At 39.8% G+C, this 25,694-nt stretch overlaps 1 protein-coding gene across 2 annotated transcripts in view; it reads left to right on the top strand.

Annotated features, from left to right (window-relative positions):
- RARB (retinoic acid receptor beta) overlaps positions 1 to 25,694 on the top strand; it is a 732,098-nt gene that overhangs the window by 20,581 nt on the left and 685,823 nt on the right. For both annotated transcript variants that reach the window (XM_032408806.1, XM_032408805.1), the window contains one exon: positions 11,300 to 11,379. The gene's annotated coding sequence lies outside the window, so the exon portion shown is untranslated. The remainder of the gene's footprint in view (positions 1 to 11,299; positions 11,380 to 25,694) is intronic.

Here is a 25,694-nt window from a genome sequence, read left to right on the forward strand (position 1 = left end):
ATCGGGGTATCCCATAGCCACTTATACCAAAGATGGGCTCCTAGGCCCTGACAAAGTCAAAGAAAATTTTGGAGCCATCTACAAAGCTTTAGGATTGTGGGTTTTGCCTACAAAAATATGGTATCTACACATCTCTACCTTTTTGGGCTGTGGTTCTTTAACCCATCAAATCCAATACCCTTTATAAAAAATTGTTCTTTAAAGGGCAGGTGACTGCTGTTGGCCCGTGAATAGAACATTGTCAAGCTTGCTGTTTTCTCAGTTTGTGTTTGGGTACTACTTACTAATTTTCCTAGTTTGGGCTAAGCATCTGCACATGACCTGGGTATATCTGTCATTTTTGGTCTTGTCTCTGCCTCACAAATGGTTCATCTGCCCTTCAGTTTTTACAGCTGTGGTCGACCACAGGGTCTTTTGCTATTTGCAGGGTTTCTGCTTTTCAGCATAATGAGTTTTGCTTTATCCATATCCCGCTTTACTAATTGCAACACAGCAGCACATTCTATATCCCATCTGTTTCCATGATTGATTGTCTTTTACTTCAGAGTGTCCTAGAGAGTTATTAAGAAAAAACCAGGCTTCAGTGTGACCTTTAAGATCATCATAAATTGTGTTTGTATCCAAGTATACTAGTCTACACATTATGACCACCCAAAGCACAAGAGATAATTTATTTGCTGTTGACTATGTGATTTCTCCTTACTATTCACTCTGGACAGGCACGCACTGAGCCTTTTTGCCTTGTTATGTCTTCTTTCTGCTTATATCCCCCCATAATTAGTGTTCTTATCTGCACACTTAATCTTTTCATTGATGGAGACAGAGAGGTGGTGCCTATGGCAGACCTTAGTAATGGCTCTTAAGCTGCTGGTCATGAGTTTCTGGTAATGTATAACGTTGTTTTGATGTATAGTTAATTCTCATTATTCATGGTAGTTATGGTCTATAAAAACACCTCAAATCCTGAATTAGTGAATACTGAACAGTTGCCCCTAGGAGAAATACAGGATTAGGTTCTTGGTCTTATGGTCACAACATTTTCATCGGCTAATTAAGTGCATAACCTTGTGTTACATGTGCTTCTGTTTATTTTTTATTTATTTATTTATTTATTTTAAAGATTTTATTTATTTATTTGACAGAGAGAGACAGCGAGAGAGGGAACACAAGCAGGGGGAGTGGGAGAGGGAGAAGCAGGCTTCCCGCTGAGCAGGGAGCCCGATGCAGGGCTCGATCCCAGGACCTTGGGATCATGACCTGAGCCGAAGGCAGATGCTTAACGACTGAGCCACCCAGGCGCCCCACGTGTGCTTCTGTTTAAAGACAGCTTCTTAAATATATATTGTTGATTAATTAACATTGAACTCATGGCCAACAGCACTGTAACTCATGCCTGAACAAGGCTCATCTAATATGTGTATTTTCTCTGTGAGATACTTCGCACCCTTTTTGTACTTACGACCACTAGACTGCACAGAGCACTGGGCTTGGGAGCCATTTTGGACAGCAAAATCAACCAAAAGCACACAGAATGTGAAAATCATGGCACTAAAAAGACCATGAAAAGGATATTTGTTTATTGTACGGGAGGGGAAACAGGAAGGCAGAGTGTTGCCTGTGTGACCTCACCTGATGTGTGCATACGGAGGCTTGAATTTTGGCCATATTCACAAATGACCTTGAAAGTGCCACAAGTATTGATTTGGGGGTTACAATTACAAATAAATTTTAGCAAGGAGGCAAATTCACAAATATGGACTCTGTGAATAATGAAGATTGACGTGCATTGTCATATAACCATACTCTTCATAGCTGTCTCTGTTTAGTCTATGAAAAGGCAAGAATTCATTGATTCTACTTTTCCTTAGAGGGGTAAAGGCATTTGCCTTCAACTCTTGAGCAACTGCTGGAAGCATGTTGGTAGAGGCCTGCCTTTCATGTAAGTAAACATACGTCATGACCTTGGTGGTGCCTTAGCATCTACAGCATGTCTCTACAGTATATACGGTGCCGTCATTTATGAGCAAACATGGCATCAGGCTTTTTTCAGGTACCATGCATAAGGCACTGAGGCCAGTGCATGGATCCTTGTGGTTCAAGGAGGTTGCAATGTCCATGAAAAAGGAGGCTCAAATACAACATGGTCAACACTAAGAGCTTAATGGATAGTATAGACAAAAGGTGTTAGAGAATTTCAAAACCACCAAGGATTGGCTAGTTTTTTTCTTCTGTTAGAGCATAGTTCCACATCTGTCTTTTTACCATAGTGTCCCAAAGCCTAGCATATAGTAGGGGATCAAAATTATTTATTGAATGATCATGGAAGTGTTTGAGCTGGTGTCTTAGAGCCTTACATAGATCAGTTTCCCAAACTCTGCTTGATAAATTTCCATGGGATATTTATCAAGTAGAATTACATTTCACAAATCAATTGATTATACTTAGCACTTGTAGACTTTTAGCAGTCTAGCACATAGGACTCACCTGGGGGAGATTATTACAAGGCAGATTCTGATCAATAGGTTAGGGGTGAGGCTGGAAATTCTGTATTTAGTTTGCCTCCCCTCAAACATTTTATTATAATAAAAATTCAAATATATAGGAAAGGCTAAAGGAATTTTACAGTGAATATCTATATATCCACCATGCATATGTTACAATGAACATTTTACTTTCTTTGCTTTTTCACATACCTAGCTATCCATACCTTTACTCATTCATTTTCTCATTCATTAATCTGTCTTTTTAAATGCATTTCAAAGTAAATTGAAGACATCAGTACATTTATCCCTAAATACTTCAGCCTGCATAACTTTAGCTAGAGTTCTCTTTATGTTTCTGGACAAGACTTTTTAATTGGTTTGGGTAGCAATTTCTTTATGAATAAAATTATAGGGTGGAGCTAACCTTTCAGTTGAAATTTCTGTGGTTTTGTGAGGACTTAATGCCTGGCTTAGTTAGAGGGCTTAGAATGTGGGACAAGTTAAGAATAGCCCTACGTGTTGAACCTTGGTCCAGGAGTGTTTTATTGGAACACAGCCATACTCATGCATTTGTAGTAGTTTCTCACTGTGCTTTCATGCTGCTATGGTGGAGGTGAGTAGTTGTGAGAGAGACCATATGGTTTTTAAAGGCCAAAATGTTTACTATCTGGACATTTGAATACATTTGCTGATCCCTGTTGTAAAGAAATCAAAATTATTATGCAGACTGGGAGGGATCTGGAAATTAGAAGAATGATAACTAAAAAAAAAAAAAAAAATTGGCAGAGTTGGCAGAGGAGAAGGAGATAACCTAAGTTCTAGAGAATTCAGATGTAAATGCACCTCTAAATAAGATTCCTCTCTAAGGTCTGTTTTTTTCCCCCCGCTATTTTTTCTTTAATTGAGAAAGGGAGAAACAATAGTGATTCAAGGTGCATCAGTCAAGTTATGCTAATGTGGGCTGTAACAAATGGACCCCAAATCCCTGTGGCTTTCAACAGCAACTCTGCTTGCCCTCTATAGGTCACCTTTGGTTCTGCTCCATGTTGTCCTCTCTGGACTCAGGTGACAGAGCCTCCACCGTCTGGGCCAGTCTTGTGATAGTGGAGAAAGAGAGAGACAAGACATTAACTGACTCTTAAAGCTTCTGCTTAGAAATGACACATATCACTTTTGCTTACATTTCTTGGCCAAAGTAAGTCATGTGGGCAGGCCTGGGTTCAACAGGATGGGGCTCTCTAACTCTGCTCCAGAGAGAGGAAGCACATGAATATGAACAATAGTGCACTCTTCCTTACAGGGTAACACAGTCAAGAGATTTTTGTCATTGTTTAAAGAGCTTGGCTTCACTATGCTTGGAGGCAGAGGGAAGAAACACAGAAAGGAGTGTTTTCTGAATGATAAAGATCCCCTGCTGTTACTTATGGTAGGGGCAGATTTTCAGCTGGGTTTTGTGAGGTTCTGGGTATGTGGGTTAGACCTGGGAGTCCATACTAGCCCAAGTTAATGATCTAGCACATAGGAATCATGGGGGGAGATTGTTACAATGCAGATTCTGACCTGTAGGTTAGGAATGAGGCTGGAAATACTGCATTTCTTCCAAGTTCCTGGGGGATGCTGATGCTACCAGTCTGTGGACTATACTTTGAGTAGTGACAATGATTTTCATCACCAGATCTTCTAAAACCAAACGGGGAAACAAGTATTCATTAACAAACCATCTGGATCAAACAGGTGAAATAATGAATCTGAAGGGAATAAAGGTACCCAATCGGGAATGTTGAACATTTTTGGCCATTGTTCAGAGCATCTCCAAGGCAGAGAAGAACCAGGTATCAAGAGAGCAGGATGACCTTTCGAATGCTGATGAGGGGATCACTTGGAGTCATGACTGGTGGTAGGGGACTGGGTAGACCAAGAGGTGTGGCCAGAGAAGAGTGAGTTATAGATTTTGAGCCAGAGCAGTACCACCCAGTGACTTTGGCCATCACCATTCTATCAACAGCCTCTTCGTAATGGAATGTGAGTCAGAGGAAACATCAATATTTTTTAGTCATAGATGGGACTTCAGAAACTAGCAATAAATGTTTTCTGAGCACTCAAACATGAATAGCGGTTTTGTCAGAATTCATATCTTTAGATAGTGGCAGAAGATTCAGTACAGTTAATAAAAACCATTCAGCAATTTCATCGCTATGAAGTATGTTTCATTTGAGTTTTGATTGTCGTAAATATCTTGCTAGTTAAATTGGAAGCAAGACTATAACTTTGAGATTTGATGTTGGAAGAGAATATTTTGAGGTGAAATTGTTCTCCAGAACTTCAGTATTGTTCCTTCAGAGGAACATCTGTAGTTATTAAGAACAATTGATTTTATTGTTTATTGATTCTTCTTTTTAATAACATTGACAGAAGTGTTTTGGCCATGATTAGCAAGATAAAGCCCATGCATATACTTCAAATAAGTCTTGGCTTTTGTATGAATCGCTGTTGTATTTAGGTTTTGTGTCCCACACATCCTGCATTGAATTCAGATTGCCACCTGCTTGCTAGGATCCCATGGGCAAATGTTTAAACTCTCTGAGCTTTATTTCTTTATTTGTAAATTATGGGTGATATCTTATTGTGTTAATGATGGGCTAACAGTAATATATTTATTTTTATTTTTTTTAAAGATTTTATTCATTTATTTGAGAGAGAGAGAGTATGAGCAGGGGGAGGGGCAGAGGGACAAGCAGACTCCCCGCTGAGCTAGGAGCCCCATCATACGGGGCTCGATCCCAGGACCCTGAGATCATGACCTGAGCCGAAAGGCAGATGCTTAACCAACTGAGCCACCCAGGTGCTCCAAGGCTAACAGTAATATATTTAAAGGATTTTACACAGAGTAGGCCCTCAATGAATGCCAGCTGTAGTTTTATATTTGTGGTACAAATTTGAAATTACTCTTATTTCAACATTTAGAGTGAACTGTGTATATGGCTATGGTAAAAAAAAAATAGGCAAGAGCAAATATTGGACAGGATATGGAAAAACTGGAACCCTCATACTTTGCTGGTGGGATTTTAATATAGTACAGCCACTTTGGAAAACAGTCTGGCATTTTAAAAAAATGTTAAACATAGATTTACCATATGACCCAGAAATTCTACTTCTAGGAATCTACCCAAGTGAAATGAAAATATGTTTATAAAAGGCTTGTGTGCCAATGTTCATAGCAGCATTATTCTTAATAGACAAAACAAAACAACTGTCCATCAACTGGTGAATGGATAAACAAATCGTAATAGATCTATACAATGAACACTGTTTGGCAATAAAAGGGAATGAAGTACTGCTCTATGCTACACCGTGGATGAACCTCAAAAACAATATGCTAAATGCAAGAAGCTAGACACAAAAGATCACATACTGTATGATTCCATTTATATAGCATTCCCATAAAAGGCAAATCTGTAGAGACAGCGAGTAGATTGGGAGTTGACTGGCTCTGGCAGGGGTGCCAGTGGGTAACTGCACATGGGCTCGAGGTTGCTCTTTGGAAATGGTCTAAAATTAGACAGTGATGATAAGTGCGCAGCTCTGTACATTTACCAAAAATCATTGCATTGAACGCTGAATTCCATAGCATGTAAATTATAACTCACTGGTGCTGTTTTTTAAATAAAGCGTGAACTGTGTTCATTTTTTAAGATTTTGATTATTTCTGGGTAGATTCTCATTGTTGTAAGATGAGGCCGATCAGTGAAACACTTTTACACTCTCTGACATGAGGTGGATTCTGGAGCTATTGTGAATGCTTCAGCTTTCTCAACTCAGTAGGGAACGCTTTGGCTTTTCAGGACAGCAAGCTGAACCTCCTGGAACTAATAGCCTGCAGGCACCAGCTGAGGATAGTAACATCTGAAAACAATAGAAAGTCCAGTCAGTAAATGCAAATCAATAACCCTGGCTGATGATTCAATGTAAGTAAAAAGAGATTTTTAAGATGGAGTTTCTTGGCTCTAGCCATTAAACTTCTCATTCACCAGTTCTTCATTAAATGCCTGTCTTAACCAGGGCAATTGAGCCTAAGATATCAGACATTTTTGAGTCATGGAGATCACCTGCTTCATTTTTGGCCTTGGGCACAAGATAAAAGGAACTGAATTGAATATTCCCCCAGAAAATGATGTAAGGAGAGGTAATTGACAGCACCTGGAAGATACCATCTTGGAACAACGGCCATAGATGTGGTTATGGAAGCACAAGCACATTCGAGAAGACACTCCAAGTCCCACTGTGTTCAAATGCTAGGGACCTCATTCAAGCATCAGATTTAAGAACTAGGGGTGTGTGTGTGTGTGAGAGAGAGAGAGAGAGAGAGAGAGAATCCTCTGGCCTTATTTTTTGAAAATGGGAATTTTTTGACAGGTAGTTGAGGACTATATAGTTCCATCATAAATAAATAGAAAGTGCAGAGACTTGCGTGTGACAATGTGTTTCTTTTGTAGGGATCTCATTGTGGGGATGCAATCCTAGCATTCTCCTGGCCAACAGACGAACGCATGAACTTCATCAGACTTCTTTGGTTGGTAGTAAAGGAGCTGAGGAGTCAATAGGAATAGAAGGCGTCCCAAAGTTGCTGTCCAAACAGCAACAAACAAAAACAACTCTGGTTTCTCAGTGTGCAATATGAGGATCACTAGTATCAGAATCACCTTGTGGGGGGTGGGAAGTGGGATTATCTTATTAAAAAATTAGACATGTGAGTGACTGTATATGCCATGCTCTGTTCCTGGCAAAACAGCAGTGAGTAAAAGAGACCAAGGTCCCTGCTTCATGGAGTGCTTGTTCTACTAAATTCTTCTCCAACCGTAGGCCCTGAACCAACAGTATCTCCTTTACTTGGATACTTAGAAATGTACAGTTTCTGGCCTTACACTCGACCTACGTAACAAATCAGAAACTTTGAAGGTGCAGCCTGACAACATAAGCCCCAGCAAGCCCTCTAGGGTTGACACGGGCTAAGTGTTTGAGAAGCACTCTTCGAGGGCAGGGTTTCTCAACCTCAGTGCTGTTGACATTTTGGGCTGGAAAACTCTTTGTTGTGGGGCTGCCCTGAACAGTGTAGGATTTTTGGCACAAGAGATGCCAAGTAGCTATCCACCCTAGTTTTGACAATAAAAACTGTCTCCAGTGTGAACTGTCCCCTGGGGAGACAGAATCATCCCAGGTGAGAACCAGTGCCTTAGGGCAAGGCTATTCAAGATGGCCGGCTGACTGGTACTATTAGCATCACTTCAATCAAATCTCTGGGGTGAAGTGAGGAATCCAGGTTTTAAAAAGTCCTTCTGGTGATTCTGATGCTGCTAAGGTTTTAGAACTACCATCCTAGTGGAAGAGATAGAAACATGTAAATCATTCAGAGTGAATAGTGTGCTACACAGAAGATCTGTAAGGAGTGTCTTCACTTTACCTGTTGAACATCTTTCAGAAGGATGGGGAAGATAGGGAAGGAGGACAGGGTGTTTCCAGCGAGAGGGGGGGTTGTAATTTAAATAATATAGTCATGGAAGATCTCATTGAGAAGGTGATTGATCAAAGAGTGAAGGAAGTGAAGAGCAAGTGAAGAGAGAATGGGGGAAGAATGCTTCAGGCATTGAGAAGGAAAAGAACAAAGGCCCTGGGGCAGGTATACGTCTAGTAGGTTCAGAGGCTAGTAGGTAGCCCAGGGTGACCAAGTGGAGGAGTCTGGGAGGAAAGTAGTTAGAAAACAAGTGAGAGAATGAATGAATGAATGAATGAATTAACCTGTTTGTGGCCTTGACTTCTGTATATACAAGCTATGTGGCTTTGAGTATATTCTGTGGTCTTTTTGGACCTCAGCTTTCTCTTTTATAAAGCAGAATGAATACTTGTTCCTTATAGGTCCGCTCTGAAAAATAAAATGCTTGAATGATGGTAAACTTTTGAGAGGTTTGGCAGATTACATTACTTATAGTATGTGATCAATAAATTTTGTATGTGTTATACAAAACAAAGCCTAGAAAAATTTAGACCTACCAGATCTGAATCTCTGTGATAGAGACTGGTAATATGCACTTGTAATAAGTCCCACCAAGTGATTCTTCAATATGTACACTATTTTGAGACTCTTTATCTTTCTCATATACAGTATTTGTATCCTGGTCCCCATGGATTATTTCAAATGCCTTGGCAAGTAGAGTTTTCCAGGTGTGAATATTAACACATAAGTTTCCAAGGCCTTCCTTTTTTTTTTTTTTTTTTTTAAAGATTTTATTTATTTATTTGAGACAGAGAGAATGAGAGAGAGAGCACATGAGAAGGGGGAGGGTCAGAGGGAGAAGCAGGCTCCCTGCCGAGCAGGGAGCCCGATGCGGGACTCGATCCAGGGACTCCAGGATCATGACCTGAGCCGAAGGCAGTCGCTTAACCAACTGAGCCACCCAGGCGCCCTCCAAGGCCTTCCTAAGAAGAGACCAAATTGTAGACCAACATGGCATGCTCAGGGGATTACACTGAGATGGTTTTAACTTCATGGTGAAGCTTCCTGGGGTGAACATTCAGGAGATGACTCCAGGGGAACCAATCCCTTTTCAGTTTGCTCTGGCCAATCAACAATATTGAGAAATAGAAATACTTCCTGATCCACTGTGCAATGAAAATAACTGTGAGGTAAATAAGGTATTATGTCCACCATGATGTCCCTGAGGTTGGTACAGTTATCCATGCACAAGATTCCTTGTACCCAGTTATCTAAGTTTTTGTTTGTTTGCTTGCTTGTACTCAACTCACCTCTCGCTGATGAGTTGCCTGTCTATGTCATTATGCTTTGGTAACTTAATATGATAACCTTGAACTTCTGTAACATCTTTCCTCTTAAGGGCTCAGTGTTTGGGGTCATTTTCAGTTTTTCCAAAAATAAGCTATTCTTCAATATGTTACTCTCTGGTTATTTTACTCCACCTTATTTGCCTTAGGGAACCTCAGAGATTAAATCTTACCAAATCTTGAGGCTGCTGTGATTTGAACTGCTGGGTTTTTCTGCCTTAATTTCCCCTCTGTGAGTTCAAGAGGTCAGACATAGTCTGAGGCAACACTTAAGGAGTCTGTATCTTGAAAAAGCAATTGGATTAGTTGGGTTGAATCTCTTTCCTTTTTTTCCACATTGAAATGATGGGGTGGGAGAGTGTCAAGATGAGTTTTAAATTGATTTATTTGGTAGATAAAATGCACCAAAGCTGAAGAGGAAATGCCTTCTCATTATTTAGTTGCTGAGCTGCACCTGAGAGTTCATGATGATGCCATGAACGGAAGTGAAAGCACCCAGTTTTTGTGCACTTAATTCACATGCACATGATAAGTATTATAAATTAGTTATGATACTGAGTATGATATATACCCAAGCAATTTAAGGACATTAAAAAAATCAAGGATGTTGCAGTTTCTCTTCTATCTACTGGACTGTCCATGCAATATTTAATTTATCTCACCTCCCGTTTCACCGACTGGAGAACTGAGGAGTAAGGATATTTTGCTCTGTTCCAAAGCTTTTATGAACTTTCACCTTCCAGGATTAGGCACAACACATTCACCAAACTTTTTCCCCACTACACGTCCACCAAGAAACATTTTCAATTAAAGTTGCTCCAGAGATTGTCAGAAAAAATAAAGGACACCCCATTAAGTTAGAAATTTCAGATAAACAAGTACGTTTTTCGTGCACATATTTTCCATGCACTATTTGGGATGTACGAACCTATTTGTTGTTTATCTGAAAACAAATCTGAAAATTTAACTGGGGAGTCCTATAGTTGGATCTGCTAAATCTGGCAACCCCAGTTGCTTCTCTTGGGATTGGTATTATTGGACTTCAGGAATATCCAGTTGTGATTATTAAGCCTGAATCTGAGTGAATCTTGGAGACAAGTTATTTGGCTTCTCTATCAGAAGGCATTTAAGACCAAATTATAGTCTCTGAATAAAAGACAATTTAGAACCTAAGCCTTCATTTTTAAAAAATATTTATTTATTTGACAAAGAGAGACACAGTGAGAGAGGAAACATAAGCAGGAGAAGTGGGAGAGGGAGAAACAGGCTTCCCACGGGGAGTAGGGAGCCAGATGCAGGGCTTGATCCCAGAACCCTGGGATCATGACCTGAGCCGAAGGCAGACGCTTAACGACTCAGCCACTCAGGTGCCCCCCAACAAGCCTTCATTTTTTGAGGAAAAGCTAGGGTCGAAAGCCACTGTCCTGTTTCCCTAAGATGGATGAGGCAGGAATTAGAGGTATTTCTCCCCAAGTCCTAGGACTAATACTATCGTGTGAAAAACGAAGAAACCAAGAAGATCACAACATATCTCTTTTTTGCTTTTCTTTTAAATCTTCATGGGTCTGGGTCACAGCCGAACATTTATACAATCTACTTTCAATCTGCTATGGGGTCAAAGGACCATCCTAGAGGTGGCTGTACCATTATAACATTTATCACCTGTGTGAGTTCTTTTGCATACCGAAGTGACTTCGTTACACCTGAGCCCAGTTAATATAAAGCTTAGCACAAAAAGGCTCATCCTTCCTCACTAGCTTTTCCCTTGTTTGATATTCATGGCTTTAGGGGAGACAGTCCGGCTTGGTTTGAGATTTAGCAAAGGGGCTTGGTGGTTTCTTCTCATTATGACAAGGTTAAACTTGTCACATCGTGGAAAAGGAGGTATTGTGGAGAAGTAGGCAAAGACTTGGAATAAACAAATCTACTTTTTTTCTGCATTGTTGTTTAAGACTACTAACTCAAGGTATTTGTTATTACAGAACCCTGAATATTACTGTGAAGTGACAGTCACCTGTCCTTTTTATCTAGTAGAACTGATCTCAGGATCTACGGAGGAGAGGTATGTTCAGATTTACTCCTTTTAAATTCCTTAATACTCTTATTAGAAGCTACGTTCCATAATTCCCTTTGTAATCCGCCTTATCTGGCTTCTGGAGTATTTATTTTGATTAATCACTTTGATCCATGGTAATAATTTCTTGCCAGGAAAAGCTCAGAGGAAAGAATTGATGTTGTGCTGTTTTATGTTGAAGTATCTCCTGAAGGAACATGGGTTAAACAGCTTTGAGTCTTTGAAGGTGGGGAAGTGAGTTGCCATTGATAAAGGGAGGATGGATACTGGGGGGAGGCATTCTGTGTTAGAACTAGGTGATAAAATACGAACTGAGTTTTTCTTAAAACTCCCATGCAGTTATAATAAACAGTTTAACATTAAAATGACTGCAGGCGTCCTGTTATTGTACTCACTTGGAAGTGAAACAAAACAGCATTTTCTCACTTTAGAGGATTTTGGTTTCAAATTGTGATATTTTGGCTGTTCTAAAAAAGATTGAGAAATCTAAATTTTGGGGGGTTTTCCAGGTCCTACAAAATCCTAAACTCAACTGATAGCCGTCTGCTAAATCATAAAATTTTCCCAGGGTAAAATATGCAAAGATAATAAAATCTGAAACATGAGCTTTATATATTTGGTGTTGGGGGTGGGAGGGCTCCAAAGTTTAGATTCGATGTTTGCAAACTTCTGTAAAGGGACCAGATAGTAAATATTTTAGGCTCTGTGGGCCTTATGGTTTCCCTTACTCAATCCTGCCATCATAGAAGGAAAGCTGTTTTAGACCATATATAAGTGAATGAGTGCAGACACTGAAATCTGATGTTGATATTTTCACATGTCCCGAAATTTTGTTTTGCTTTTTGTGTTTTGTTTCATGGTTTTGTTTTCATGCTCAGCTCAAAGGCTAGATTTGGCCTTAGTGGTTGTAGTTTGCCGGCCCCTGCTTTAGATCACTAAAACAAGGCAAGGTCTCCTGCGAATCTCTGCTTACTTTGTACTCATTAACATTGCGGAAACCTGCTATGCTCACGTTCTAGTAATGGTTTCCCAAGAAGAACTGGGCCCAAGGCAGGGGGAGTAGTGCCCCACCGGGTCGGGCAGGGTCTCTTCAGCTGTGCGTTGTGGGAGAAGGAAGGAGCGTCAACTCTTGAAGACACCTGGGGCGTCCTGGCTGTTGATGGTGTGAAGTCTAGGAACAAACCTTGTGCATCTGGGCTGTTCTGCCTTCCCAGCCAGTGGCCTTTCACCTTCGTTTAGCCTTGTTTTAGCTCTTAACCCAGTTAGCAGAACTTAAGGGAGTTGTAAGCTTTGGAGCTGCTTTTCACCATAGCAGAAGGCCATAAGGCAGAAGGTGACTTTATATTCCATTTTTATTGCTTCTCTGTGATTAAAGGGTTTGGTTTCAAACACTTGGCAAGGATTGTTTGAACATGGATCTGCCTCAATGTAGGCAAACTCAAGTGTAAGAAACTAACAAACCCATCGACCCCCCCCCCATCCTTTATTCTCTGCACATAATAGACAAATCTACTGGGGCATGATAATTGAACAAAAAGAATTCTTGACAAAAGAAATAACTGTAAGCAGTCCTCAAATGTTTTCTTAAAATCACTGGAGCTTTCTCTAAATAATACAATCCCTGAATATTGAAAATAACTCTATATTTAAAAATTAAAAGCATCGCTTCCTTGTGTGAACTAATAATGTGCTGTGTGACCTTAGATAGGTTACTTCACCTCTCTGTACCTGAGTTTAGTAAAATGAGGAACTTGAGCCACGTGAATTCAAAGGGCTTCCTGTGTACCCCTAGAAAGATGAGATAGTAGATTATAGGATGTAAGCTTTTCATAATCACCAAGTAGAAGAGCATTATTTTCTCACCATGGTGTTACAGGCTTAATTGTGTTCCTCCAAAACTAATATATTGAAATCCTAACTCCTCAGTACCTCAAAATGGGACCATATTTGGGGACCGGGCTTTGAAAGAGGCAATTAAGTTTAAGTGAGATCACATGCGTGTGCCCTAACCCAGGTGACAGTATTTGGAGAGAGGCCTTCAAAGAGGGGATTAAATGAGACTAACAGCGGGGGAGTCCTACTCCAGCAAGATTGGTGTTCTTACTAGCTACTAGGGATGCTCTAGGACCCGGTGAAGGCCGTGTTAGGATACAGCAAGAACAGCTACTTGCAAGCCAAGGGGAGTGGCCTCAGGGAGAAACCAGAACTGCTAACACCTTGATATTCTAGCCTCTAGAACTGTGAGAATTAAATCTCTTAAGTCGCCCAGTCTGTGGTATTTTGTTAGGACAGCCTTAGCATGCTAATATACGTGGTGTTGCAAAGGATGTGTGTAGGGGCGCCATCCCTGAGCTGACCTCATGAAGCAGAGAAATAGTGTGAACTTCATACTCTCCCTATTCCTTGCTCCATCTCACTTATGGTCCGGAGCAGAGTGGGGTTGGATTTGAAAGCTGAGGTGATTGGATTGTGTGGACCTTACCAGCATTCTTTGGGAAAAAATGCTCAGGGTTCTGGATATCAATAAAAGATACAATCTTAATCTGTTGTGAGTATATTTTTCATATGTCTTAGTGAGAATTCAGAGTTAAACTTATTTCTTCTATTGGCCAAATAGTTATTTCATACCATTATTGATCTAGAGAAGCAGTTCCCAGATGTCTTAGTCTCTTTCATACTCTTCAGTCATAGGGGACCTCAAAGCTCTTTTATATGTGGAGTACGGCCATGGATACTTACCATATTAGAAACTAAGACTGAGAAATTTGCCTATTGCTTCATTTAGAATAAGCCTATTAAGTTAATGTAAAATTTTTTATGGAAAAAGGATTCTCCCAAAGCAAACATAGTGAGACTAACCTTTTCTCCACATTTTTGTAAGCTTTAGTGTCTGGCTTAGTAGAAGGTAGCTGGATTTGCCTATCTGCTTCTGCCTTCAAGCTGTTGCAGTGCCCCTTATACCAGGTTCCAGAAGACTGCAGTACACACAAGAGCATGAGAAAGGCAAGTGCCACCCTAGTATCAGGAGGAAAGTAGTTAAGATTTCATGGATGTCCTGCGCAGCCCCATCCGGACTTGCTAGATCAGTTTGAGAACCTCTGATCTGGCAGTATAGCAAGAAAAAGGTGGTTTATGGTTTCTCTAGGAAAACTTGATTGCTGGGCAACTGGGTGGCTCAGTTGGTTAAGCGACTGCCTTCGGCTCAGGTTATGATCCTGGAGTCCCAGGATCGAGCCCCGTGTCGGGCTCCCTGCTCAGTGGGGAGTCTGCTTCTCCCTCTGACCTTCCTCCCTCTGGTGCGCTCTCTCTCTCAAATAAAGCTTTAGCAAAAAAATGATGCTTGATTGCCTGCTCTGTTGACCAATCACAGATTTCTCCCCGTGGTTGCCTTTTTAAAATTGTGACCTAAAAATGGTTGTCAAGTGAACATTTTTAAAAATGTAAGTGAACAACCCAAAATTAGCCTACTACCTATGTAGGTCACAAACGGCCCTGCACAACTTAAAGGTATGGCTGAAAAGAAGAGAAATGAAGGCAAAGAAGAACTGGTGCTTATGACCCACAAGGCCCATAAGGCGTGGTGGGGTTTTTTGTTTGTTTGGTTTTTGCATTTGATATAGATGTGCACTTACCCAGTCATAGGATCTGTTTCCAGCAGTCACGTGTGTGAGGGCTACTAAAGACTGCAGTGTTTGAAAAATCTAAGGCAGAGAATTAGAGCGGTATGGCTTTTCATCTTATGAATGAGAAAATGAATGTCCAGATACGTTAGATGCATTGCTCTGGATTATCCAACTAAGAAATCCAGCACTTGAAATAGGAAAGACCTTGTTTTTGCATGATACTGTGTTATACCTGTACTATTTCCCTCAGCCAACTTAGCGTTTCAAGCTGAAGGTAAGTGTGAACTAAATCATAGAATGTAGATTCCAAGGGTGATTGTTCAGCTGTGTAAAGACTCATGAAGGCTGCAGTCAAGTGAGAAAAATACTAGGACTTCGGTGGATTTGGGGCCAACTTTGAAGTATTGGGACGGATTGGATGGGAACAGATTAACCAGAGTGGAAGGAAGAATTTGGGAAAAGGCACGGGGGCAGGTGGCCAGAAAGAACAGCCTTGTGGGACACTGGGGTGGCTCAGTTGGTTGAGCATCTGCCTCTGGCTCAGGTCATGATCTCAGGGTCCTGGGATCGAGCCCCGCATCGGGCTCCCTGCTCAGCGGAGAATCTGCTTCTCCCTCTGCCTCTACCCCTCCCCCTGCTCGTGCTTGCTCACACGAGCGCTCTCTCTCAAATAAAATCTTAAAAAAAAATAATAATAACTTGTGAACCCTGGAGGTGGTATGGGGGTGGTGTATGGCAGCAAGGAGGGAGGTTGTTGAGGAATAAGGAGCAAGGAGGCTGATGGATGGGGTGTAGCAGTTGCACCCTCTCTGAATCCAAGCTTCCATTTGTGAGGTGCCTCATCTAACAGGGGTGGCAGATAAGTGGCTTGTACCCGGAGTTTGACAAGGATTCCACCCAGGATTTTGGTCATTTAACTTCATTGATGAACCAGCTGAGCTAACCAGCCACAGATGTTTTGTTTATAACCGAAGGAATTCATGTGAGGTTGGTGATGACATTTCCCTGTCTATAAAATGCTGACAGTTAAACAGTGATACTGTGTGCAGCACTGGGAATCTCTATCTTGAGAGGCAGTTCTTAAGTGTAATGGTTTAATGGTCATTTAGCATGATGGGCCTTTGGAGTGTAATATCATTTGCCTGCCAGTTAAAATGAACGCTTCTCCGTGGGAAGTCAAAGATCATGTCAGCGTAACTTGGGTTAGGTGAAGGAGCTCATCAAGATGTGAATGCTAAAATAGAGAATAGGGAATAAAAATCTCTTGTATGCCTAGCCTGTTCATAAATCCAGTGTAATTAAAGAACACCACTAATTCCTACTAAATGGGAAATACACTCTGAATTGGTGAAAAGTTTGACTTATTTTGAAAGAAACGATACTTTATTATCTTGTCTACTGTTCTCCTGTCCCCAACCTTAATCCTTTTCTAATCTAATTTGTTGATAAGGTTGAGGTTACCTCAATAAAGAAGCTAAACTTCTTGCCCACCCTGAAGCTTCAGTGTCCCTAGTCTTCTAGTTGGGGTGGACAGAGGAGGTGTGATTCCTGCTGTTCAGGGCCAGTCCCACATCCTTAGGCTCTTGGTGGGACCTCTTCCCAGTTCAAGAACCTCATTCCTTCAGTTGACCCTTCTTTGTCCTATTCTCTTCAATCAATGTCTACCCACGGACTATATCTTTTTCCCCTCACTTAGAAAGAAAAGTTCCCTCACTCTTTGGACATACTCGTTTTACACCCTATACATAACTTGGAGGTATGCACGCAGTCACGGATGCCCCGACGGATCCTGTGGTAGCTGCTAGTCTATCCTTGTGGCACTGCGGGGGCTGGACTGATCACATCCACGTTCTTGGCTCTGTTGTCAGGCTCACCATCTTTCTTGGTGTTTGCTCTGTCTGGGATTGGTGGTCTGCCCTCCTTGCTCATGCCCCACACTCCATGGGCATCATGGGTAGTGTCACCTGCCCCCACCTTTTCATAAGCATCTTACCCTGCCTTTAAATCTATACCTTCAGCCCTGCTCTTTCCTTTAAGCTCCAGAGCCAGATACTCAACTGATAGTTGTCCATGTCTACCTCAAACTCACCATCTCGAAGCCAGACTTCAACATTGTCCTCCTTTACTGCCAGTCCCAGCTGCTGTGCTCAGCATCCTGGAGCAGGGGTCCATGAGCTAGAGCCAGTTGGCCAAATCCAGCTGGTACCTAGTTCTGTAAATGATTTATTGGAACATACCCCCCCCTTTTTTTTTTTTTTTTTACACCTTTTCAAGGACCAAGTGGCCAGCAAAACATATTTAAATCTTTTACAGAAGGAGTCTGCCAACTCCCGTCCCAGAGTGGCAAAATCATCCGAAGGGCTTGATAAAACCCTTAGGTGGGTACTGTCTCCAGAGTTGTTTATTCAGAGACTGGGGAATTTGCATTTCTAACAAGTTCCCAGATATTGCTGGCCCAGGAGCCACACTTTGAACAGACTCCGAGAACAATGTTCTCAATTACATTGTCATTCACTTCGATCTCCCAAATGAGTTTAAATTTCTCCTCTCCATCAAATCTACTCACTGAAACAATTTTTCAGAAATACACATTTATCTATAATGTGACAAGTTCCCTGGGACTGCCTCTTACCTACAGGTGGGTTTCATCACCTTGAACAAGGTATGGCTCCCAATAAAAGGAGAAAAGAAGCCACAATAGTTAGCCTGAGCTGTCTTTATTTTCTATCAAGGGCATGACAGCATTAACTCGTGGAATCCTCACAATGACCCATTGTGGTAGGAACTTTTATTAATTGCCCTTTCCAGATGAGCAGACTGAGATTCAGTGACAAGGTCCTGGGGCAGGCAGGTAGTAGAATCAGAATTCGAACCCAAGCAATCTGGCTGAAGAGCCTATGCTGTGCTGAATCTCTTTATCGCCCCTCACTCAACCCCCTGCCCCGACCTTAGTTTTGTTACCTTAGATAAAACTGGAAACCTAGATACATTCTCCTGTGCTGATTGTTCCTGTACAACTATAAAACCAAAGTGAATACAAAGACACAATTCCAATAAAATCTAAGTTAACGTTAAATTGATGTTTCACATGATGCTGAATATTTTGCTGAATATTAATTGTCTTTTGCAACATGAATTGGTATCTGTTTGCTACAGAGGCTCTTGTGAGTTCAACCTAACTACAGCCTGAGGCATGTTCTGTTATTACATTTCTTTTTCAAACTCCTCTGAAACCATTTTTACACAATAATATAATTTGCCTGAATGTGTCATTACAAATATTACGTTGACCTCATTTCCCCTCATTAAACTTTCTAGATAGTGAGACTTGCCACCCACACCAGCAAAAGGAAAGCGTTGGCTCCGAATCCCATAGGGATTCTGTGTTTTCAGGTGGTTAACCACAGACCCTCCTTGGAGCAGCCCTGAAGTGTAGCTCCTAGGCTGATAGCCAAAGCCCTTCACACTGGATCCCAGGACGCCCCTCCTTACTTCTTCTCACTACTTTCTTGTCCTTTAAATTTCCTCAGAACTAAGTTGCCTGTAAGTTGCGGTGGTCAGTGACTTGCTTCATTCCTTCAGGCCTTAGTAGGAACTCTTCTCTGAAGGACTCCTCCAGCCCTCAAGCCCACCCCTCAAATCCACTGTCCTCCTGAGCCCTAGTCATCCTTAAAAATTCCGCTTGAGCACAGACCTCTTACAAACCATCAAAATGACCTGTGGGTAGTGAAACCAAGGACTCCATAATGCCCAGCAAGGTCCTTGTGAGCCGCCTCCTGTCCTACAGCATGGCTCGAGGTGAGCACCACAATGTCCCAGCAAGGTTTAAGACCTAGGCTTTGTGAGGAAAGGGGGGGAACGCTTAAAAAGCCAGGAGCATCCAGAGGAGGGGTTTTGGGGGGCTACTAACTTCCCCTCACCCTCCAAGCTGTGCTGCTGGCCTCACACCAGGGGTTTAGGTTCCAAATGTAAAGAAGTCTTCCCTTGTTGCTCTTCCTTTTTCAGGGAAAGCTTGAGGGAGCATCTTTCTCAGTGGAGGAATAATCAGACATGCTTGGCAGCAGGCAGACCGCATTTTGGAGTAGCAGCTATTCATAGGGTTGTCTTGGGAAGCCAGTTGCCCAGCACCTGGATACCTTAAAACCCATGGGAAGTTGCTTATCCCTCCTGTGGGAAGAAGGGAGCATGCTGAGTTCAGGTCATTGGTCCCAGTGGAGGCTGACTGTGGGTGCAGTCCCTCTAAATGGCTAAAGGCGGACCTGGCTCGACATCCAGGCAACTCGGAATTAGAGCTCATGTCATTTTCAGATCTGCTTGCTCACTTCTCTGCCCTCGTTGTGTTCCAGTCCTGTCGGGTCTTCAGTGGCCCATTCAGTTGAAAAATCAACTTGTACAAAATGTACAAAAATAACAAAAGAATGTGTAGAGGCTTGAGATTTTTCCATTGACTACCATTGAAATCAAATGGAACACCAGGCAGATTTCCAAGTCAAGTGTCAAATAATGATTCCCCACTGAGAGCAAAGTAGTCACGGTGAGATTATAGGTGCCTATTGAAGTGATCGGAGATTGACAACTCATCTCTACTGAGGAAAGTGCAATTCTATATCTCTGGATGGGTTATACAGAAAATAGGGCTTGATATATGTTTTGTAAGAACTATCAAATTAAAAAAATTTCGCTGGGCCATGTAAGCACTGAAAATTCAATCTTTTCAATTTCAGTATAAAATGCATGTGTTACGTGTAGGTGTTAGCCTCTTTTAAAATATATCCTGATACTGCCTGCATGTAGAAAATCAAGGTTTTTGAAATCAAAATAATTCATTTAATACACAACAAGAATAGAACACACTTCAAAAACACATCTATAACAAATGATAGCATACTAAGTGTTGAATCCACTTTTAAGGCTGATAAGGCTTTTAAAAAGTAAATCACTGTCAAAATACTTCATATGTTAATACCATTTGTGGCTACTTTCCATTTCTGTCTGTGTGAAGCAAGAAATCAACACTCTCCCTTTTGTCCAAAAAACTGAGTAATACTTAATACAATACAGTCCTTTATTCACTTAAGTAGATGTTTTAAATGCCTTCCAGTGAATGTATACTTAAAATCACTGATTGCAATTGTTTGCATGTGATTTTTTCATAATATTAAGTTGACTTATAAACCTGATCAACTTTGTCATTTGTGTGCATTATTTTTATACACTGGAAAAATCTAACAGGCACAGAGTGCATGTAAATATAGAGTTCAGAATATATGGCTCTTACACAAATATGAAACTAACTTAAACCAACTAAAATAATGCTTTATGATCCTTATGAAATTTAGTTTAACACTTCTTTTAAATAGATAATTATAACATGCTATAAATGAAAATTTTGGAAAAGGGAAAAAATAAAGATGAATCACTAAAAAAGATTCCAGTTTTCTAGAATGTACCCATACAGGTTAATGTTTTCTCTCTAAATGAGCATTGCATAAGTCAGCAGTTCTCTAAGCAATAACCTGTTGTCTGTCATTAAATATCAGAAATTGTTTTTTTTCATGTCTAGATAATTGTCTGTTGTATGGATGCATGGTAGTATATAATAATTATTCCTTTTGGTAGACATAAAAATACTTTTAATTTTTGTATCTTAGGAAAAACAAAAAACATAATGTTTGTTTATCATGATTATTCCTTTAGGATGGCTTCTTAGAATTGGCACTATGAGATCACTAAGTCAAAAGAGGAGCTTCATTCATATTGACGAAGTGTTTTTCAGAGAAGGTAGATGAATTTATATTGCTATCAGTGTATTAAATTATTCAGTTTACTACTTTGCCAGTATAAGATTTTATAATTTGAATTTTAAAAAAAAATTTTAAAAGATTTTATTTATTTATTTGACAGAGATAGTGAGAGCAGGAACACAAGCAGGGGGAGTGGGGGAGGGAGAAGCAGGCTTCCCGCCGAGCAGGGAGCCTGATGCGGGGCTCGATCCCAGGACCCTGGGATCATGACCTGAGCCGAAGGCAGACGCTTAATGACTGAGCCACCCAGGCGCCCCAGATTTTATAATTTTTAAAAGTACCATTTGGTAAGCCATCTTTGCCTTCTGCTGTGAGATACTTTGTCATTCTTACTATTCCTGGTTTCTGTATTTGGCTCCCTAGTTGCATCTGTTGAGTCCTTAATTATTATAATTTTATAACCTTTAATAATTGAGGGAGTCAATCCCTCTATTGTTCTTTTTGTTATTTTCAGAATTTTTGTCGTTAGTCAAACCTGCCTACTTTTTCTTATTTGAAGGTTTGATTCAAATTTGAATAGTTTGGGGAGACTTGTTATTGTGGTATTCAGTTTCTCCAACCCAGAGTGGATTGGCCTTTCTATTTACCTCTATGGTTGTCCATATATATATATATATTTTTTTCATCTTGGAAACCTGGTGACTCTCCCAAGATAGGCCTTCTTGGTGATCACTTATTCTTTATCTTCCCTGCTGCCTGCTAGGACATGGTATAGACCCTTTCCATGTGTTGGTTTGAACTTCCTTTATTTCAGAGAAAAATTTGTGATTATTTTTGTTACTCATTTTATTAAGAATAGGTTTATAATTTTAATAATATATTAGAATACATTTGCACTTCTTGTGTAACCTGGATTCGATTTAGAGATCAGTAATTTTTTCGCCATTTGAATATGTAAATTTCATTTTGCTGTTTCTCTGGCCTGTTTTACACCTGTACAGATTCTCCCCACCTCCACTGCTGTTACCCTGGTCTGATCCACTGTCCTCTCTTGCCTCCTAATGGGCCTCTGCTTTGTACTCTTGCCCTTCTACCAACTAGTTTCAACTTAGCCATTGGTGTTCGAGTAATGTAGGTCCTGACATTCTTCAAAGTCCTGGAATGGTTCCCCATTTAACTTGGATGAAAGCCAGAATCCTTACAGTGGCCTACAAAGACCTACAGACTTTCTATTGCCCTTCACCTTCCCATAACATACACGTTACCTTTCTGACCTCGTCCTCCGCTAGCAGCATTATTTGCCTTGCACTCTGTCCCCGAGTCCCATGGCCGTACTTTAACCACAGAAGATACACTCCTGCCTTGCAGCCTTTTCCTTACCTCTTCCTTCTACCTGGAATGCTGTTTCAACCAAGAATCCACAGCTAATGCCCACATGCCCTTCAAGCCCTGGCTCAAATCTCACCTTCTCTGTAAAGACACTCTACTCTATTGAATGAACAGCCCTTCCCACCTTGCCCTCTTCCTCTCCTACACCCTGCTCTGCCTTCTGCCATAGCCCCTACTCACGAGCTTTCTGTTTCAGAAGCTTTCTTTGTGAAATTTATTAGGAGCAAACTTTCTCTAAGGGCCAGGTGTAAAATTTTCTGCTTTGTGGACTCTAATGGTCTCTGTAACAGCTATTCAGCTTTGCCCTTCTAGCATAAAAGCTGTCACAGCAGAGAAAACAGGTTTTATTATTATTTTTTTAAAAAGTAGCTGTGTTCCAGTAAAACTTTATTTACAAAAACAGATGCCAAGCCAAATTTGGCCCATAGGCCATTTTTATTTACTATTTTGCATTGTATTACATTTGTCTTTTTCTAGGTTAATAGTATCTTGCATGAATGATTAGCTTATAAAACCATTTGGGCCTGGCATTTTCTTGATGGAAATATTTTTCTGTTTCATTAATGGTTTTAGGACCTTTGTGGTATTCCAGTTCTTTTTGAGTCCGTATTATTTATACTTAAATTGTTCACAATTTTCTTTTTAATCTACCTCTAGTCATGTCTTTTATTCTAAATATTAATATATTCCTTCTCTTGATTATTCATGTCAGAGATTTTACTATTTTTAGTCTTTTCAGAGGATCAAAGGGATTTTATTACTTTCTATAGAATGGTTTTCTAATTTGTCATTTTCTGTTCTTATTTTTAATACTTTTTTTCTTTGAGCTTACTATTTTTTGAATAATTAGTTCATTAATTATCAGCTTCTTCCCCCCCCTAGAATTTATAGCTATCATCTTCCCTCAAACAAGTTATTTTACTTCATCTTACATGCTTTGATATGTGGTATTAACATTTTTGCTTAGCCCTTTTTTTTTTGACACTTTAGTAAAATATGTTTCTAAGTGTTATTTAAAAAAAATTATTAACACTTAACTTTTTTTTTTTTTTTTTTTTTTTACCGGAGACTAGAGTGATAAGGAAATATTGACTTCTTGAAATTAGTTGAGCCTTTATGGACTAGCATGCAGTTCAGCTTTATAGTTTTTTGTGTTTATGTAAATATGTAATATGTTTCATGCTGGAAGTGTTCATTGAATTAAGCCTACCAATTGTATTCCTCATTACTGATTCTTTTCACTGGCTAATCTGTTAGTTACTAAGGCAGACTTGTTGGAATCTTCCAGGATGATGGATTTTTAAAATTTTTGTTGACATAGTTGTATTAAAATGCCCTTGAAATACTTCAAAGTCATGTTAATAGGAGTAGATAAGTTTACAACTTGTGTTATCTTCCTGATACACTGACTCTTAACATTTTGCTGTGATGCTCTTTACGGCTAGCAGTACTTATGAAGTCTATTAACATGTCCATATAGATCACTTTGATTAGATTTTGATGCATTTTTCTGCCTTTATGCTTTTGATCTTATTTTGCTCCTTTTACGTTAGGTGATTTTAGGGGTAAATATCATAAAACTGGATTTGTTTTTTTTATGACAGTCTTGATCTTAAACTTTAGTTCATTTCTATTGATGGCAATTACTATAAAATTTCTAGCATGTTTTAGATTTGTCTTCATCTTTTTTCACCTTTGTTAAAATTTTCTCATTACGTTTTTTTGCTGTACTCCACTAGAAGATCTACTCATTGCCCTCCCCTTAGTGATTCCTTTAGAAATGAATAATTATACTAATAAATCAAAATCTAATGGTAATGACAATCTTTACCTCTTCACAAACAATATGTAAACCTTCAAATGCTTTAACAGGAATAAATGTCTTCCCAGTTGGTATTCTTTTTTTTATATAGGATTTTAATGCTGTCTTATTTATTCTAATCCCACAAACTTAACTAACCTCCTTCTTTCTTCTTTCTTCTTCTATGTACATGTGAGTACTTCCTTCCATTTTAGATTTCCTTCCAGAATCCTTTTCCTTCTTGATGTACATTGTTTTGCAGGTGTCTGGTGAAGGCTGCGTTGGCTGCTCGAGTTGGTTTTAGATCTAGGAACCTTGGGCTGTGGGCAGGGTCAGATCCAGACATTGGCCAGTCACTTAGCGTGCAGGCTTAGGCCATCCTTAAGTGATGGAGTATGCAAAGTGAGCATGCCGCCTCTGGGCTCAGGTTTCCTAGGATCACAACTGTGCCATCTTGAGCAGGTTCCTCCTATGCTTTAAGCTTCAGTTATTTTGTCCTTATAGTAGGGATAATTACGGTACTGCTTCACAGGTTATTGTGAGGGTGGAGTAAGTTAATGCATTCAAAGTACTCAGATCACTACTTTGGCTAATGTGAACACTGAAATGTAAACTACATTAGTAGTATTATGTTTGTTAGAACTTTTAAATGTTTTTATTGTGAAATAGTTATCTATCTATAGAAAGTTGCAAAGATATTTTGAGAAGGTCCCATACATCTTACAGAGCTTGCCTGATGTTAAAATCTTAGATAACCATAGTACAATAAAAAAACAAAAAACAAAAACAAAAAAAAGGGAAAATTATATCAGTACAATACTATTAATTAAATTACAGATCTTATTTAGATTTCACCAGTTTTCCCACTAATGTCCTTTTCCTGTTGGAGAATACAATTCAAGATCCCATTTTACAGCTCACTTGGCATGTTGTCTTAGTCTCTTCCCATCTGTGACTGTTCTTCAGTCTTCCCTTATCCTTCAAAACCTTGACCCTTTTAATGTTGAATTTGGATCTATTTGATGACTTAAGGTTAGGTTGAGTTTATGTATTTTGACTAGAATACCACAGCAGTGATGTGCCCTTCTCAGTGCATCCAGCTGGAGGCCATGATGTCAATATGTCCTATTGTTGATGATGTTAACTTTGGTCACTTGTTGAGGCATGGTGTCTGCTGGGTTTCTCCACTGTAAAGTGAAATTGTTCCCTTTGTGATTAATAAATACCCCGGCGGTATTTTGGGGACTATGGAAATATCTTGTTTCTCCTTCAAACTTTGAGCCACAAATTTTAGCGTCTGGTGATCTTGACTGAAACACTCATTACGAGAGTATTTGCTTGATGGTGACTTTCTATTTCCCACACTTGTTCTATGTTCAGTAATTCAATTTTTTTCCTAGAAGAAAGAGTTGTTCCTTTTTCCTCATTTATTTAATTGAATTACTATGGGTTATAATCCAATAAAAATAAGTTAAAGTATTGGTGTGGAGGAGAGAACTACAGACAGGTAGTTCAGAATTGTGGAGTATAATCAATGTTAATCAAATCAGAAATGTTTGAGTATGTGAACATATTAGCAAGCATTTAACACTTAATTTTTAAATCCATAATACACTGGAATTCTAGGTATTATGAACTACACATCTTATTTCTCAAATCTCATAGTATAAACCAAAAGTCTTAATTATATTGCAATTTTATGATGTGTTTCTAAAGATGCACAATATATTCATTGCTTTGGGAAAC

The sequence above is a fragment of the Phoca vitulina genome, unplaced genomic scaffold, assembly GCF_004348235.1.
Source record: "Phoca vitulina isolate PV1807 unplaced genomic scaffold, GSC_HSeal_1.0 scaffold10, whole genome shotgun sequence".
Classification (NCBI taxonomy): Eukaryota; Metazoa; Chordata; class Mammalia; order Carnivora; family Phocidae; genus Phoca; species Phoca vitulina.